Below are 16312 nucleotides of genomic sequence, written 5' to 3'. Positions count from 1 at the left end.
CCTAGATCTCCTCGGATGAAAGCGCCATGTGGTCGGCCCAACCTGGATAAGACTCTAGATAACACGAGGAAGCGTTGGAGGTGCTGGTCACTTTAGAACTCTAACCGCACGATGCACCATACACGATAGACTATTATTACTTAATAGAAATACGTCGCACTCGACGGTACAGTGCCAAACTCTGACAATTCAGTTATTAATTCGCACGAGGTCTCGATGCTATTCTAAGGCCAAACAGGCCATACTTCACCGCACGTCGTATCGTGGGTGAGGCTTCACGTTCTGTTACTAAGTTGGGAAGAAGGGTAAGGGACTAAGGGATTTCTACATTTACTTGCGCCATATTTATATGCACGGTGAACAAATAGTGCCACTCTCATTTCGGTAGCCGTATCCCTGAGCGGAGCCGGGGCTAGTACGGACATGTCTCGTCGGTACCTTTGAACTTGACTCCAGGGGCTGGTCCCCTGGCGCCTGGTCCTTTGTCCAATAAGAGAATGAACTATTATGGGCTATAGTAGGCTAAAGGGATATTCCGTGTATATGTACAAGGAATATACAAGGGATATCAAACGATATACAAATACTATTCAATATATATCCATAAATAAATATATATACTCGGTTTAATCTGATCCTTCGTAACAGCCGCCCCCTAATTAGTCCCACCTAATTAGCTAAGCAGAGACAGATTAACCGCACTGTCCACTACTCAATGTCCGCTGTGAGGGTCAGTCAGTTCACAAAGTCATGGGGTCATGGTCGTCATCGATAGTATCGGGGAGCCTTGGCAGTTCTATTAGCCTCGCCACGGGTCGGGTGTAGGTCCGCCCTTGGACGAGCACTTCAGCTGCTCGGACCTTTCCATCGGCACCGGTGATCACTTTGCTTACGCGGCCAGCCAGCCACATAGCTCGGGGTAGTGACTGGTCGATAATCATGACGACTGTTCCTTCTGTCAAATTGTCTCTCTCTTTCACCCATTTCTGGCGGGTCTGTAGAGACGGTAGGTAGTGGAGTAGGAAGCTGTTCCAAAACTTGTCAGCCAATACTTGACTGTACCTCCACATTCTTCGGCCGTTCGCTTCTTCAGGCCTGTACATTGTCTGGGGTAGCGCGGGGTCCAGCCACCCCATCAAGAGTGTGTTGGGGGTGACTGGGTCGACATCTGCTACATCACTTGAGACGTAACCGAGGGGCTTTGAGTTCAATACTCCCTCGATCTCCGTGAGGACTGTCATTAAGACTTCTTCCGCCACGGTCTGGGCCCCAAGCACGGCGTACAGGGCTGTCTTTATGGAACGTACTTCTCGTTCCCAAGTTCCACCGAAGTGAGGTGCGTTCGGGGGATTAAACTGGAAGTCAATCTGGGATGGAGCGAGGTGGGTCTTAAGTTCTGGGCCCATAGCTTGGAAGCTCTCTCTCAGCTCTCTTTCTCCGCCTTTGAAGTTTGTCCCGTGATCAGACAATAATGTAGACGGTTTTCCTTTCCGTGATGTGAATCTTCGGAAGGCCATAAGGAATGAGTCTGTGCTCATGGTTGGAAGGAGTTCGATATGTATCGCTCTGGTGGTCATGCATTTGAATACAATACCCCACCGCTTCTCGGTTCCTCTTCCTTTCTTTATATACAGCAGGCCGAAACAGTCCATACCGGTGGAGTGAAAAGGCTTGTCGCCGAGTCGGAGGCGACAGGGAGGTAGGTCAGCCATCCGGGGTATACTGGGCTGGGCTCGCCACTTACGACAGTGCCGCACTGCTTCTCTCCCTTGCAGTATCCAATAACGGCGTCTGATCTCCGCGAAGACTCTCTCTGCCCCTGCGTGGTGCACATCCTCGTCGTATTTCTTTATGATCAGCTCTGTGACCTTGTGTCGGCTGTTCAAGACTATCGGGTACTTGACATCATCCGGTAAGTCTGGGGCTCTCCGCAGACGACCACCCACTCTGATGAGATTATGGGCGTCGCTCTCGGGGGCTAGGTGGAGCAGTCTGCTGTCTGATGGGACGGGCTTTGCTCCCTGTAGACAGTCTAGCTCATCGGGGAACGAGTCTCTCTGGGCTCGTTGTAGTAGAAGAAGTTCTGCTTCTTCGTAGTCAGCTGCTGAAATGTCAGTCGTGGGCTGAACCTCTGGGTGGTGCCACAGAAATGTCTTTAGCTGCGCACTCTGTAGGGTGAGGCAATCGTCTATGTCGGGGTCTGTGGAGACGAGTGTGTTCAATCCACAGAACATAGGTTTCTTGTTTTCGGCCTCCTCTTTACTCGCCTCCCGTGGGGTGGGTGTAGGCCACTCTTCTTCGGGGAGCTTGAGAAACTCTGGTCCGTCACTGTAGAGGTTGTGACGGGTGAGGTCATCCAGGGACATTCCCCGGGTGATGACGTCAGCTGGGTTGTGTTTGGTGTCCACATACCTCCAGCTCGCTACTTCTGTTAACTCTTGAATCTCGGTGACTCTGACTCCCACGAAGACCTTGTATCTGCACGAATCAGACCGGATCCATGTGAGTACTGTCGTGGAGTCTGACCACAAGATTGTTCTTTGCACCGGGATGGTGAGTTCACGTTGGATTAACGTGGCGAGCTGCGCTCCTGCTAGGGCTGCGCAGAGCTCTAGACGTGGGATAGATTGTTGCTTTCGTGGGGCTATTCTTGAGCGAGCCAGGATGAAAGCAGTATGTATTTCTCCTCCCTCCTCTCGGGCACGCAAGTAGGCCACCGAACCGTAGGCTACTTCGGAGGCGTCGCTGAATACGTGCAGGTCCATCTTGCATGTCTCTGGCCTCACTGTGGGTGGGAAGTAGCTGCGGCGTATATTAACACCTGGGAGTGAGCGGAGTTCCGTCTCCCACTCTCTCCATGTGGATGCAAGGTGTTCGGGTATGGGATCGTCCCAGCCCTGGTCCTTGTCCCATAGCGCTCTTACAATCATCTTTGCCCTGGTGGTGTAAGGTAGAATACATCCCAACGGGTCATATTGTCTGGCAGGTGTTCTGTATACACTCCGTCTGGTGGTCGGTATTGCCGTCGACCTTCCCTGCTCCTTGGTCAGGGGTTTGTGTCTATAATGGAGCGAGTCTGTTTTGAAGCGCCAGACTAGTCCTAGTGTCATTTCTTGGGCTTCTCCTGGGATGGTCGCCATCCAGGTGTCGCTGCTCGCTGCCTTGTCCTCGGGGGAGAGGCTGCGCAGTACTTGCGGGTCGCTGCTGGCCCACTGCCTGAGATCAAAGCCGCCTTTGATCAGGGAGGCGCGGAGCTTGAGTAGAAGAGCCTCGGCTTCTTCTGGCGTCGAGACGCTTTGTAAACAGTTGTCCACGTAGAAACTATTTGTCACGCTTTGTCGGACCTCTTCATCTGCTGCTGGGTCCTCTGTGACGTGTTTTTGTAGTGCAAACGTAGCACAGCATGGGCTGCATGTGGTTCCGAAGGGGAGGACTTCCCATTGATAGATGGCTGGGTGCTCATCTCCGATCCTCTCTCTCCATAGGAACCGCAGCAGGGGCTTGTCCTCCTCCACTAGTCTCACCTGCAGGAACATCCCTTTGATGTCGCCGCTGATAGCCACCTTGTCCTGGCGGAAGCGTAGTAGCACGCCTAGTAGAGAGGGGCCGAGTGTTGGGCCGGGCAAGAGCTCTTTATTCAGATTTTGTGATCCGATCTGGTAGCTGCAGTTAAACACAATACGATCCTTGCCGTTGTGGTGGACCTTGTGGTGCGGCACGTACCATGATTCGGTCGTCTGATCGGCCTCTTTAATGTCAATTTTCTTTATGTGTCCCGCTGTGATTAGCTTGTTAATCTCAGCGCGGTACACAGCCTCTTGAGCGGGGTCTTTGGCTAGGCGCCGCTCTGTGTTCAATAGATACCGCTCCGTCGCCTCTTTTGTGGCGTGAAAGGTGGGCATTCCCTCTCGCCTCAGGAGTGGAGTTGCGTATCTCATCACTCCGTTGACCGTGACTCTCTTTGTCCCTTGCTCGAGGAGGGCTATAGCGTAAATATCTTCCTTAGAACGAATGTCTTTCTTTTCGTTCTTAAAGGGCATTGTCTCTAGTGTCCATAGCCTCTCGACATGCTGCAGGAGAGTGGTGTCTTCTTCTGTCACTCTGGAGTGGAGGCAGCTAGTGGCTGCTGTTCGGTTAAGAGACTTGGCGAGGGGGCCTTGTAATGTCCATCCTAGGCGGGTCTCGACTGCTGCAGGACAACCTCTGGGTCCTGTATGGACCCGGTCTATCGGGACTATGAGGTCTGCATGGTCGGAGCCTATCAGCAGGGTCGGGGTGGCACCGTCTATGAGCGGGATAGGTAGTTGACGCAGGTGCACATATTTATCCATCAGCTTGGCGATGGGGTAGGTGTACTGCGATAGTCCTATTTCTTGGCTGGTGAAAGCATTAGTAATCCTATACCGTCTCTCTGGCTGCCCGCTTGCTGCGATAGTGAAGGAGACATTCTCGCCCTTTATCGTCTTTAGATCTCTTCTTATTGTCCGAATCGTCATCTGGTTTTCGCTCCCCCGCAGCCCCAGCTGGGCCGCAGCGGACGCGAGGAGAAGGGTCTTCTCTGACCCGTCATCAAGGACGGCGTAAGTGTCCATGACCTTATCTTGGTAACTCAGTGTTACGCGGACCACCTTTAAGAGCACCTGGGCGCCCCCGCTGCTAGCAGGGTCAATGTACATAACACTTGCCTTTGTGCTGCTGGATGGTGCAGGCTTTCTTCTGTTACTGTCGTGTAGGACATCTAGGTGGGCTCCGTCACACCGACTACACCTCTTCTTGAGGCGGCACTCGGCTGCCATGTGACTGCGCGCACATCGGTAACAGCGCCTGTTGGACTTTATCCAGTGACTCACTTCTTCAGCGGTCATCTTCTTGAACAGGTCACATTGTGACAACCAGTGTTCCTTTTCGCAGTACGGGCACACCATCTTCCACTTCTCTTTCATCGAGGGGGTACTGTGGTTCTTGCTGCTCGGTACTGATTCTGATTGGTGCATGACAGTCACCGATCTTCGGCCATCGTTTGCTCTCCTAGGTCCCTCTCTGGAGCTTGGTGTGCTCCGCACGAACGTATCCAACCGTAGGCTGCTGACTTCTCTCGCCAGGAAGTCGGCTAGGTCTAGGAGGGATGGCTCGGGACCGTTAGGATCACGGTGGTCTCTTTGCCGCCTGAAGCGCTCCTGTCGGGCGGGCGGCAGCTTCTCTAAAATCCTCTCGACATTCGAGTTTGCGTATAGTTCATGCATACCCTTTTCTCGTTGCGCCCCCAGCATCCCTACCAGGGATTGTACTTTGATAGACAGGTCGTCTAGTGAGCGATTGTCTGTTGCTGGGGGTAGGCGGTCAATATGCCTTATCTCTTGTATTACGTAATCCCATATACGTCCATATCTTTGGTCTAGTGCTGCTAGAGCCGCGGTGTATGGGGTCGTTGAGGTGGCATAAGCTAGCGCTATGTTGTGCGCTCTGGGCACTTTCAGGTGCTTCAATAGGATAGCATACTTGTGGCGTTCATCAGCTACATCCACCATCATTGTCTCTAAGCACATCCGTAGCTCCGTGTACTGTGCTCGGTTCTCATGGGTGAAGTCTGGAAACGTCGGTGTGCCAATGTATGACGCCGTGGATGGCTGGCACATCGGTGAGCGTTGGAAGAGAGGCCTCCTAGGCGAGTCTCCTCTTACGCCTCTCGGTGGGCTGGTACCGGCAGGGTACCATGGCCCGCTGGTCCAGGTACTATTCCTCGGGACTGGTCGTGCGTCATGCTCACCCGTGAATAGAGTCGGGGGTCTGTAGCGCAGAGCCGCGGGGGTATAGCCTGGGCTGTACTGGACCTCCTGGTCCTGTGGAGTAATGTGCTGCTGTCGGGCTTGACTCTCCTCCTCTCCCTCTTCTTCCTCTGTCAGGTCATCTAGATCCTGTAGTCGTCTATTTAGCCTCTCCGCGGTGTACGCCGTTCCTTCCTTGTAGCTGGGTCTCACTGGGACCAGTCGGGGAAGGAGTTCGGAGGGTGGTATAGGCTCTCTCTGGTGGTCGGGCTCAGGGTCGCTTAATCGGTTAGGGGAGGGTGCCCTTGACCCGTGTCTCGACGAGGCCCTGGAACCCCTTGTGGAGGGAGGGGGTGTTGCCCTGGCGATCAGCTGCTCCATTAGCTGCGCTTGTAATCGGTTGCGCTCGGCTTCGCGTTTGGTGAGATCTGCTTCTCTTTGGGCACCGGCAGCGGCACGCTGGGTGTCGGCCCGGTCTCTTGCCATATTCTCTTCCGTCTGAAGGCGTCTCATCTCCAGGCGTATGCGCTCTTCGTCGCTCCGTTGCTGCGCTTGGAGGCGTTCTCTTTCAATGGTAGAATGTTCGCGCTCGCTAAGCATCTGTGCTTGGAGTTGTTCGCGCTCGCTAAGCGTCTGTGCTTGGAGTCGATCGCGCTCCGTAGAGGCTGCTAGGCTGGCGAGGAATGCCTGTGCCAGCATCTTGTCCGCCTCGCTGGGGGAAGGCGCTGGTTGAGGTGATCCGCTCCTGGCAGTACTCGTTGGGGATGCGTTCCCCTGCGGGGAGTCCTGGAGCTCTATCTCCTCGGCGCTCTCCTCATCTTGTTCCGTGCAGAGTTCCATCTCTGGAGGGTTGTCTTCCTCCCGGAGCTCTTCGGGGACTACTTCTTCGGTCTTGGCGGGGGGTAAAGTCGTGTCAGTTCCCTCCTGGTCCCCACCGTGAGCTTGGTCAGTTACATTAGAACCCACTAGGGCCTCTGTGGTCGGGGTATCCTGGTTGATAGGGTCGGACATAATTTTACTTTCTACTTTTACCGCGTTTACCGTTTGTAGAAGGCTAGGTAGTATACTGGCAGCGTAATCCTCCAAGTACTGAGGTGGCTGCCGTCTACGCTGCAGGCGTTCTACTTTAGGAGGACCGTTTCGTGGAGTGTTCATCATAGGCCATTTCAATATTAATACCACTATATTAATATTACACTAATTACCCTCCGGCTCGAAGGACCAATTGTAATTGAGGGGTACAATTCCCTGACTGTATTGATAAGTATGGTATCATTAAACCACTACCGCTTTATGTACTTTAACTACTGGCCATACAGTACACGATATCTAAATATGATGAACACTTTCCACAATGAAATCGGTTCCAGACAAAGGTAATAATCAAATATTTAATATAGCAAAAGGTACATATGATATTTACTATTACATTTATGATTTGAATGCACTTGTAAGGCAAATGAGTACTCGTAGGCAAATCAACACTGAATGTCCAATCTCTGGTTACGCAGGAAGCAAGTATACAACCTGGCTCTTAGGGAATTAGATCTATGGTACACTTAATGATATAGCGGGATATTCTGGAAGGGGTCCTCCCGGTTGTAAGCCGGTAAGGGGGGTAGGAGAGCCGTCGGTAGTAGACCGTCTGGTCAACGATATCTAGGGAGACTTCAAGTACAGAAGACAGTGCGATAGACTCTTGATCCGCAGATGAATACACCTTGGTTCTCTTGTAGGCTGTAGCTCCACAATGAAGAAGAAGCTAGGCGACCTCAGTCTCTCTGAGCGCCGACTCAACTTGACTCCTCTCGGGGGTAAATCCAACACTCACAGGCGTCGGCGATTATCCGCTCCACAAATCACAGTACCAAAGCAAATATATATTCCAGCCGCATAGGGCTCAGCAGTCGTCGGGTAGGTAATCCAGTGTACATGTCCCTCGGTCCTCGCCTAGATCTCCTCGGATGAAAGCGCCATGTGGTCGGCCCAACCTGGATAAGACTCTAGATAACACGAGGAAGCGTTGGAGGTGCTGGTCACTTTAGAACTCTAACCGCACGATGCACCATACACGATAGACTATTATTACTTAATAGAAATACGTCGCACTCGACGGTACAGTGCCAAACTCTGACAATTCAGTTATTAATTCGCACGAGGTCTCGATGCTATTCTAAGGCCAAACAGGCCATACTTCACCGCACGTCGTATCGTGGGTGAGGCTTCACGTTCTGTTACTAAGTTGGGAAGAAGGGTAAGGGACTAAGGGATTTCTACATTTACTTGCGCCATATTTATATGCACGGTGAACAAATAGTGCCACTCTCATTTCGGTAGCCGTATCCCTGAGCGGAGCCGGGGCTAGTACGGACATGTCTCGTCGGTACCTTTGAACTTGACTCCAGGGGCTGGTCCCCTGGCGCCTGGTCCTTTGTCCAATAAGAGAATGAACTATTATGGGCTATAGTAGGCTAAAGGGATATTCCGTGTATATGTACAAGGAATATACAAGGGATATCAAACGATATACAAATACTATTCAATATATATCCATAAATAAATATATATACTCGGTTTAATCTGATCCTTCGTAACAGTTAACCTTCTGTAATGTGGTAGTGAAAGGGTTAACCATTTGTTGTGTGCCAGTGAAAGGGTTAACCTTCTGTATTGTCGGCGGCTGGGTGGCGTAGCGGAGATTGCGCTCGTCACCAATGCAAGAGACTCCGGTATCGAATCCCAGTCTCAGCATTGCCTTCGACTTGGGCCAGCCGTCGTACTGGCTCATTTGGCAGAGCCAGCGGGTGGAAGTTGATGGGTGGGGATTGGACGTTGTGGACAGCGACTCCTACAGGTCGGTTGGGGACGCCTGCACAGCAGAGACAGGAAGTATCGGGGGCAGCGTGAGCCTCCCACGCGTTACTCCTCGCCACTGAGAGTCCGCGCTGTCTGGTGAAAAGATGCGACAGGCTGCCTCCTCGTGTACCGGAGTGGACACGTGATGCAAGGCTTCTGTCCTCACTACAAATGACCAGTGGGGGGCATAGTCTAGCAACGTTCAAGACAGGGGAGGGGAGAATTGGCAATACGAAATTGGGATGGGGAGAAAAATAGAAAATAAGGAGAAAAAGTGGATAAAAAAAATAAATAACTTCTGTATTGTCGCAGTGAAAGGGGGTTGTTAACCTTCTGTTTTTTTTTTACTAACCATCTGTAGTGTGATAGTAAAGGGTTAACCTTCTGCAGTGTGGTAGTGAAAGGGTTAAACCTGCATTGCAAGCTGTGAATGTTGTATCATTTCAGTCATTAAGATCAAACAACCAGCCGCTGCCACACAAACACAGCAGCTGGAATGAATGAAAATATATTCATACTGTGTGATATCCAGACGTGTGTCTGGAAAAGTGTTGAGGGGTTTTTGGATACAGTTTGAAGGATATTTATCCTGCAGCTTTCTGTGCAGTTTATCCGAAGCATCCATTAGCTACATTGCATGCTGTGACTGACAATGTTGTGTTATGAAAACATGAACTGTTAAATGTTATAAACGTTGTTATAAATGTAATACTAATACGTCAGTCATTAATTTCAGCTACGTAATGCATAACAAGCCATCCCCACAACAGTCTCCTCTTCCTCTGTGTAGCAGATGGCAGGGGAAAAAATGATATTTTTTGTTGTATCGTACGTACAATGTCGCAAAATAATGTTGATTTTGATATTTCTGGCATATTCAAAGTCAAAGATTTTATTTGCCATGTATGGACGAATCCACATTGGAATACAGGTACAGAGCAAACACTGTGTGTCTACAACTAATCCAATACAAGAGCAGAGTAGAAACAGTACAGGAAAAATATGTAAAAACACAGACAGTATAAAAGGACAAATGCTAAAATCGATATCAACATCCCCTAAAAGTGCATATCATAGTTAAGTGCATAGTGCATAGAGGCACAAATTACAGTAAAAGTGCATATAATCAAAGTGCATGATGCACAGACACACAAAAACAGCACTTCCACAAACCTGACTAATAACACTAATAAACACACCGAAACAAAATAGGATAAAATACAAAACTAGCCTTTGGAGTCATTCAGGCTGCGCACAGCACTGGGGAAGAAGCTCTTAGTAAACCGAGAGGTAGAGCATGTGATAGAGCGGTAACGTCTGCCTGAGGGGAGGGGGACAAAGAGGCCTGCGGCTGGGTGACCAGAGGGGTCGTTGATAATGCCAGAGGCACGGGAAAGCAGCCTGGCACCATAGATCTCTTCTAGAGCTATTGCCTTGTTGTTTTGGGATGTTGCCGCTCTGGACGTGCCACTTGTTAACACGTCCGACTCCACGCGACCTGGAGGAGCACAGAGGTCAGTGGGAACGTGCAGGAAGTGGACCAGCATCACCATGGTAACAAAAGCCAAACCCAGTGTTGGTGAAGTTCTGGTTTCTTCTGGTCTTTAAATACTCTCCACTGGGAACAGTACACCCTCCCCTGGACTGGCCATGTCCAGTGAAATTAAAAAAGCCCATTTGCATGAATAATAATTACTAATAATTACTTGCATTTATATAGTGCTTTTCTAGACACTAAAAGTGCTTTACAATGTACTGTAGGGTGGAAATTGCTCCCTTATCCTTTAACAGCTCTGGACGTGTAGTGTTATACTGTAGTTATCATACAAGAATTTATATTTGGCTGTTGGACACTAAACCCTATCACCACCACTTTTGGTCAGATATCCTTCATCAAATAGTGCAATAAAATAGTATTCCAGAGCTGGTTTTTCTTCTTCCTGGAAGAGCAGCATGCCCCTGGACCATAGACCCCTAGTTCTGTCTCCTGAGGGACAAGCAGGGCCCATAGTACTTTCTGGTCTCTGGGGCCCCCTAGTGGCATAATTCGGCCATGCTTAAGACTGTGATGCTTAGACAGTTTGTCTACTGTTTAGAGATGCGTCTGGCTATGATCAATGCCATACGGTCAAGTCTACAGGATCATCACCGACAACTCCAATTATTGTGATTACTAAAATCAATTATCCAAATCAATTTAAATACAAATCTCAATTCACAGTGATTACCTGAGCTTCAGTTAGGCCTTTTTTTAATCTCCTCTGCTAAAGCCATAAGCATACAGTCTATTTTATTATTCCATATCATTCAGATGTGAATGGGGAGAATATAATTAACCCACTACACACTTGGCTGACAGAAGGAGCACGTTCAGTGCTAGACTAAGAAAGACTCCCTAAATGTTGAACGGCACAGGAAGTCCTTCATTCCGACAGCCATCAGACTTTACAATGCATCACTGTGCCTCACTGCATCACTGAGCACAGAGTGACAGTTACCATCTTTCTGGACACTTACTTTTAAAACAACATTGTTCAATATTACACTTACTGTATATTTCTGTATATTTTATATTAGAATGTATACATAACATAGGAAATGTAAATCCAGGACCGTATTTAATTATTATTATTTCATTCTTAGGCTTATTTTATTCTTTATTCTTAGGCTTGTTTTTTTTTTATTCTTATTTGTGACTTTGTTTTGTCTACCTAAATGTTTACTGTGAGCGATTTGTAGTGCCAAATTTCCCTCTGGATGATTAAAGTATTTATATTCTATTATATTCTATAACCAAATAGTACTGCAATTCATTCTTCACATACATACAAACAACTTATAGTATCTTAAGTTAAGACTAGTTTAACATTGTTCAACCATTCATCCTGCATGCTTTACATATTCTCCAGTTATTTTAATATCATGCTCTATACAGTAAGATACACTGTATTAAAAAAAACAGAAAAAGCTAATCCAAACCACTCTTCCAAAAGTAAAAAAACGTCTTAATATTAGGCTAATAGAACAATAAAAACAAGCCAACATGTTCATGTTCAAGTTCAAGTTTGTTTTTATTTGTCACATATTTATAACGTGCATGTACTTCACAGTGAAATGCTTGGTTCTGTATGAGCCCCTGAGAATGTGCTTCATACAGTAAAAAAAAAAGTAAAGGAGAAATAACACTATACAATATACAATATACAAACACAAATGTTTGGGCCTCACGTGATGAACAGGGCATTACAATGAGAGTTTCACATTCTCAAACCCTATATGGTGCATCCCCTTAACAATTGTATGTATTGAGCTGTACTGACTGTACCCATTCTGCAATCTGTTAATAAAGTTTTCAATCAATCAATCAATCAATCAATCAATGCCTCAAATTGACATTAGTCTAATGACCATCAGCTGGTGATGAGAGAGGTTCAGGTAATAATCTCGTGAATGAAACAGAAAAGGTCAATCTCCACTAGAGGTCAGTGAATAATACCAGTACGATATGTACGTATAGAATATCAGAGGACAGTGCATACGTCTGTCTGTCAAACATCACATAAACATCTACATATACTGTACAGTACACACAATATATCCAGAAAAAAAAGAAAAAAAAGGAAATTACAAAAAAGAAACCATATCATATTGCTGGAGCATGTTGCTCTCTTTGGTTGAGTGTATTCTCTCTTATCACCTCTTCCAGTGATTAGAAGGACATGGTCTATATACTGATAGCTGTAAAAGAGACAGAGTTACCATTGTGAGTGTCCTTAAATGTTTCACAATAGCATAATCACAATTACGGGTTTTTACTATATATTTATGTTCGGCCAAGCGGTCCTGTAGCCTTCACTCAGTACGTCCCACATAAAAAGTTATGTAGATGACATGTGTAGTCGTTAGTTCTGTTCTATTTGGCCAATATTGACTTGATGCACAGCTGTATTGCAGCTCTTGGTGGAGCTTCAGAAATATGAGGTGTCTAGTCAGGACACGGGAGGCAACAATGTCCTTTGAGGAGTTTATTATGAACTAAATGTAAATACACAGATGCACAGACACTAGTACTATTATATTACCATTACTACTGTGGGAGTGTGGTTCTAAATGAGGAAACAAGAGACATTAATGTTACATTATTTAGGCTATACTATCTCTATCTAGCAAAACAGAAAGAAGCATTTCATGCAAAGTATTCTGTATTTCTGTGACAACTAATAAAGAAACTTGAAACTTGAACTATCATTTAACATTTAACATAAACCTTAAATGGGACTAACAATTTACTATAAATATAAACAGTGCTACACACTGTAAGACTATAATCTACAACAGAAAGATTGATTGATTGAATGAAAACTTTATTACCAGATTGCAGAATGGGTACAATACAGTACAGACCAGAGAAAGACTTTCGTCTTGTTTACATCAGGGTCACCCATTTTCAACTCATAGTGACATTTATGACATACACACAACATATATGACATACACAGGTATATAGTACTGTTACATTTCGTTAGCCTCATAGCATAATTGCCTAAGTCATTTTTCAAGACTTTCGGAAAAGAAGAAAAAACGAATTTTGGCACAAGCCACACGAGTGAGTTAGGCAGAAAGGGATTTTTAACATAACAAGTGTTCTGATTGGCTGAGGACACAGCCACTAAGCCAGCGTGGTGCAGCAGTGTGAGGAGAGTAGAGTTAGGCAGAAATATCAATTTGGCCAAAAAATTACTTAGGCAATTATGCTATGTCATGAGGCTAACGATTTGTAATACTTGCAATATTATGTTTCCCGCATGCTATGACATAATGTCAAACACATTGTACAAATGTAACCGTTGTTAGAGTAACCCCCAAACAAAAACGTTCAAACTACGCTTGTGCTCATTTCTTCATTGTTGTGCTGTGACAAGGTAGTCATTCTGACTGCTGCTGCAAAAAAAATTATTTTGTATTTTGGAATGAACCAAAAAGGTCTGTTGTAATCGCACAAATAAAACAATTTATTTATGTTTATGGTGCAGTAAATCCTTCTTCCTCCACCCAAATTGGATTTACAACCGATGCTTAGAATAGCGTTGTAGTTATATTAAATGATATGCTCTGTTTTGTAAAACAAAAATCGTACGACGAGGATGGGATTCGAACCCACGCGTGCAGAGCACAATGGATTAGCAGTCCATCGCCTTAACCACTCGGCCACCTCGTCTTCCTGCGCACATTGTCATGGACAGCCATCTTGAATACGAGGACTAATCTAAAACAGGACCAAATCTGCTAAAGCTGTAACACTCGGCAGCTCTCTCACTTCCTGTTTAGCGATTTCGCCTTCAAAGTAAAAGCGCAATATTTTCGATTGTTTTTAGTTGAAAAGCAAAGCGCTTGTTGTGATTCAGGGCAATCTTTTTCAAAAGGGATTTTTGTTACATTTTGGGTGCATGGTTATGACGAATTTCACCTCTCATTGACGATTTACAGACACTCGTTAGGCTAACGACATATCAACCGTTTGTGTGATAAAGACTGATTGATGGGGGAAAATGGGGGACCCTGATGGAATCAAGACAAACGTCTTTCTCAGGTCTGCATCCCCTTAACAATTGTATGTATTGAGCCGTACTGTATTGTACCCATTCTGCAATCTGTTAAATAAAGTTTTCATTCATTCATTCATTGATTGATTGATTGATTGATTGAAAACTTTATTAACAGATTGCAGAATGGGTACAGTACAGTACAGCTCAGTACTTGCTTAATTGTTTCGGAATCTGGTGATCTCTCCGTCAGTGCGTGGAAGTAAAACATAGATAGAATCTTGAAATAATCTAGATTGGTTGTTTTCTCTGGACTGCATCTAATCCGCTGTATCTATCTATTTATCTATGTCTGTCACTATAGCCAATGGAAATGCTAGAAATGGTCACGTGGAGTGGGAGAACCAATAGTTCAGTGCGCTCCGTCGACGCTGGTTTCACGTAATGTAGGATAGACCATAGATATATAGAACACTAGATAGTTTAAGGCGGAGTCACCAGCGTCGCTGAACCGCCGCCATCTTGCCCCAGTCAGCCTTTCTGTTACGTTCTATGGTAGCTGTTGGAGGGTGAGTGATCTGCACAGACAAAAATACTCATAACTCGCTGAAATATTGACGGATTTCCAAACGGTTTGGTTTATTACAAGCATTATTAACATGGCTATGATTCAAGCGGTTTGTAAAAAAAACATCTTTAGATACATTTATGATGCATATATAAGTATGGAGTATAACTACATCTTTGATGTTTATAGCAAACCAACCCGTTTGAAAATCGGTAAAGAATTGAGCAATCTATGGTTATTTAAATAGTACATGCACCATAGACATCAGTAGCTGAGCTGCGTGATTACGAAACCTAGCCGCATTTCTCGGAGACGCTCTCTGATTGGCACTGACTGACGCTCTCTGATTGGCCACTGACGCGTTTGCCCAATCCGTGACGATCTGTGTCTTTGCCCATTTCCACGTCAAACAGCCTGCAAACTACCTGGCGTTCTATCGCCATGCTCTAAGACAAACTCTAACCTTAACCAACTTCATTTTTTTTATTGATCTTTTTCCCCCTCCTATTTTCCTCCGATTTTCTCCCATCCCAATGTTAGTCGTTATGCCAATTCACAATCCCCTTCCTGGTCGCTGCGCACTTACCCCCCACAGTCGGTCTGGGAGAGTGGAGGCTACCACGTGCTTCCTCCGACACACGTCCAGCCAATCAACCGCTTCTTTTCACCTGGCAGTGCGGATTCTCACTGAGAGGGCGTAGCGTGTGGAAGGATCACACTATCCCACTTAGATCCTATCCACGCTTAGCAGGCGCCCCGACCGAACTGTAGGAGTCGCTGTTTACAACGACCCCGACCCAGTCCGACCCACCCCTCCAGCTTCTCCCACCCTCTAATACTGCCAATTGTATTAGTGTGAACGGCCAGCCAAGCTGGTGACAACCCCGGAGCTGTGAGCTGGATCCAGCCGCTCCGGGGTTGGTGACGAACGCAATCTCCGTTACGCCACCTGACCGCCCTAGATGCGTTATTTCTAAACCTAGCCGTATATCTGGCAAGACGCTCTCTGATTGGCCGACGCCTGTTTCTACACTGGTTAAGCTTAGGCACTCTTTCGAAGTTGGTTAAGGTTAGAGTTTGTCTTAGAGCGTGACGGCAAGTTCTTTCGACAGTTAAGCTTAGGCACTCTTTCGAAGTTGGTTAAGGTTAGAGTTTGTCTTAGAGCATGGCGATAGAACGCCAGGTAGTTTGCAGGCTGTTCGACGCGGAAATGGGCAAAGACACAGCTCGTCACGCGATTGGGCAAACGCGTCAGTGGCCAATCAGAGAGCGTCAGTCAGTGCCAATCAGAGAGCGTCTGCCAGAAATGCGGCTAGGTTTAGAAATAACGCGGGATAGACGCGTCTATACTTTCCGTAGCCGCATTTCTGGCAAGACGCTCTCTGATTGGCCGACGCCTGTTTCTACACTGGTTAAGCTTAGGCACTCTTTCGAAGTTGGTTAAGGTTAGAGTTTGTCTTAGAGCGTGACGGCAAGTTCTTTCGACGGTTAAGCTTAGGCACTCTTTCAAAGTTGGTTAAGGTTAGAGTTTGTCTTAGAGCATGGCGATAGAACGCCAGGTAGTTTGCAGGCTGTTCGAC

This window comes from Notolepis coatsorum (assembly GCF_963971535.1).
Source record: "Notolepis coatsorum genome assembly, chromosome: 15".
Taxonomy (NCBI): Eukaryota; Metazoa; Chordata; class Actinopteri; order Aulopiformes; family Paralepididae; genus Notolepis; species Notolepis coatsorum.
The sequence above is the reverse complement of the archived record's forward strand: the minus strand, read 5'-3'. Positions refer to the sequence as shown.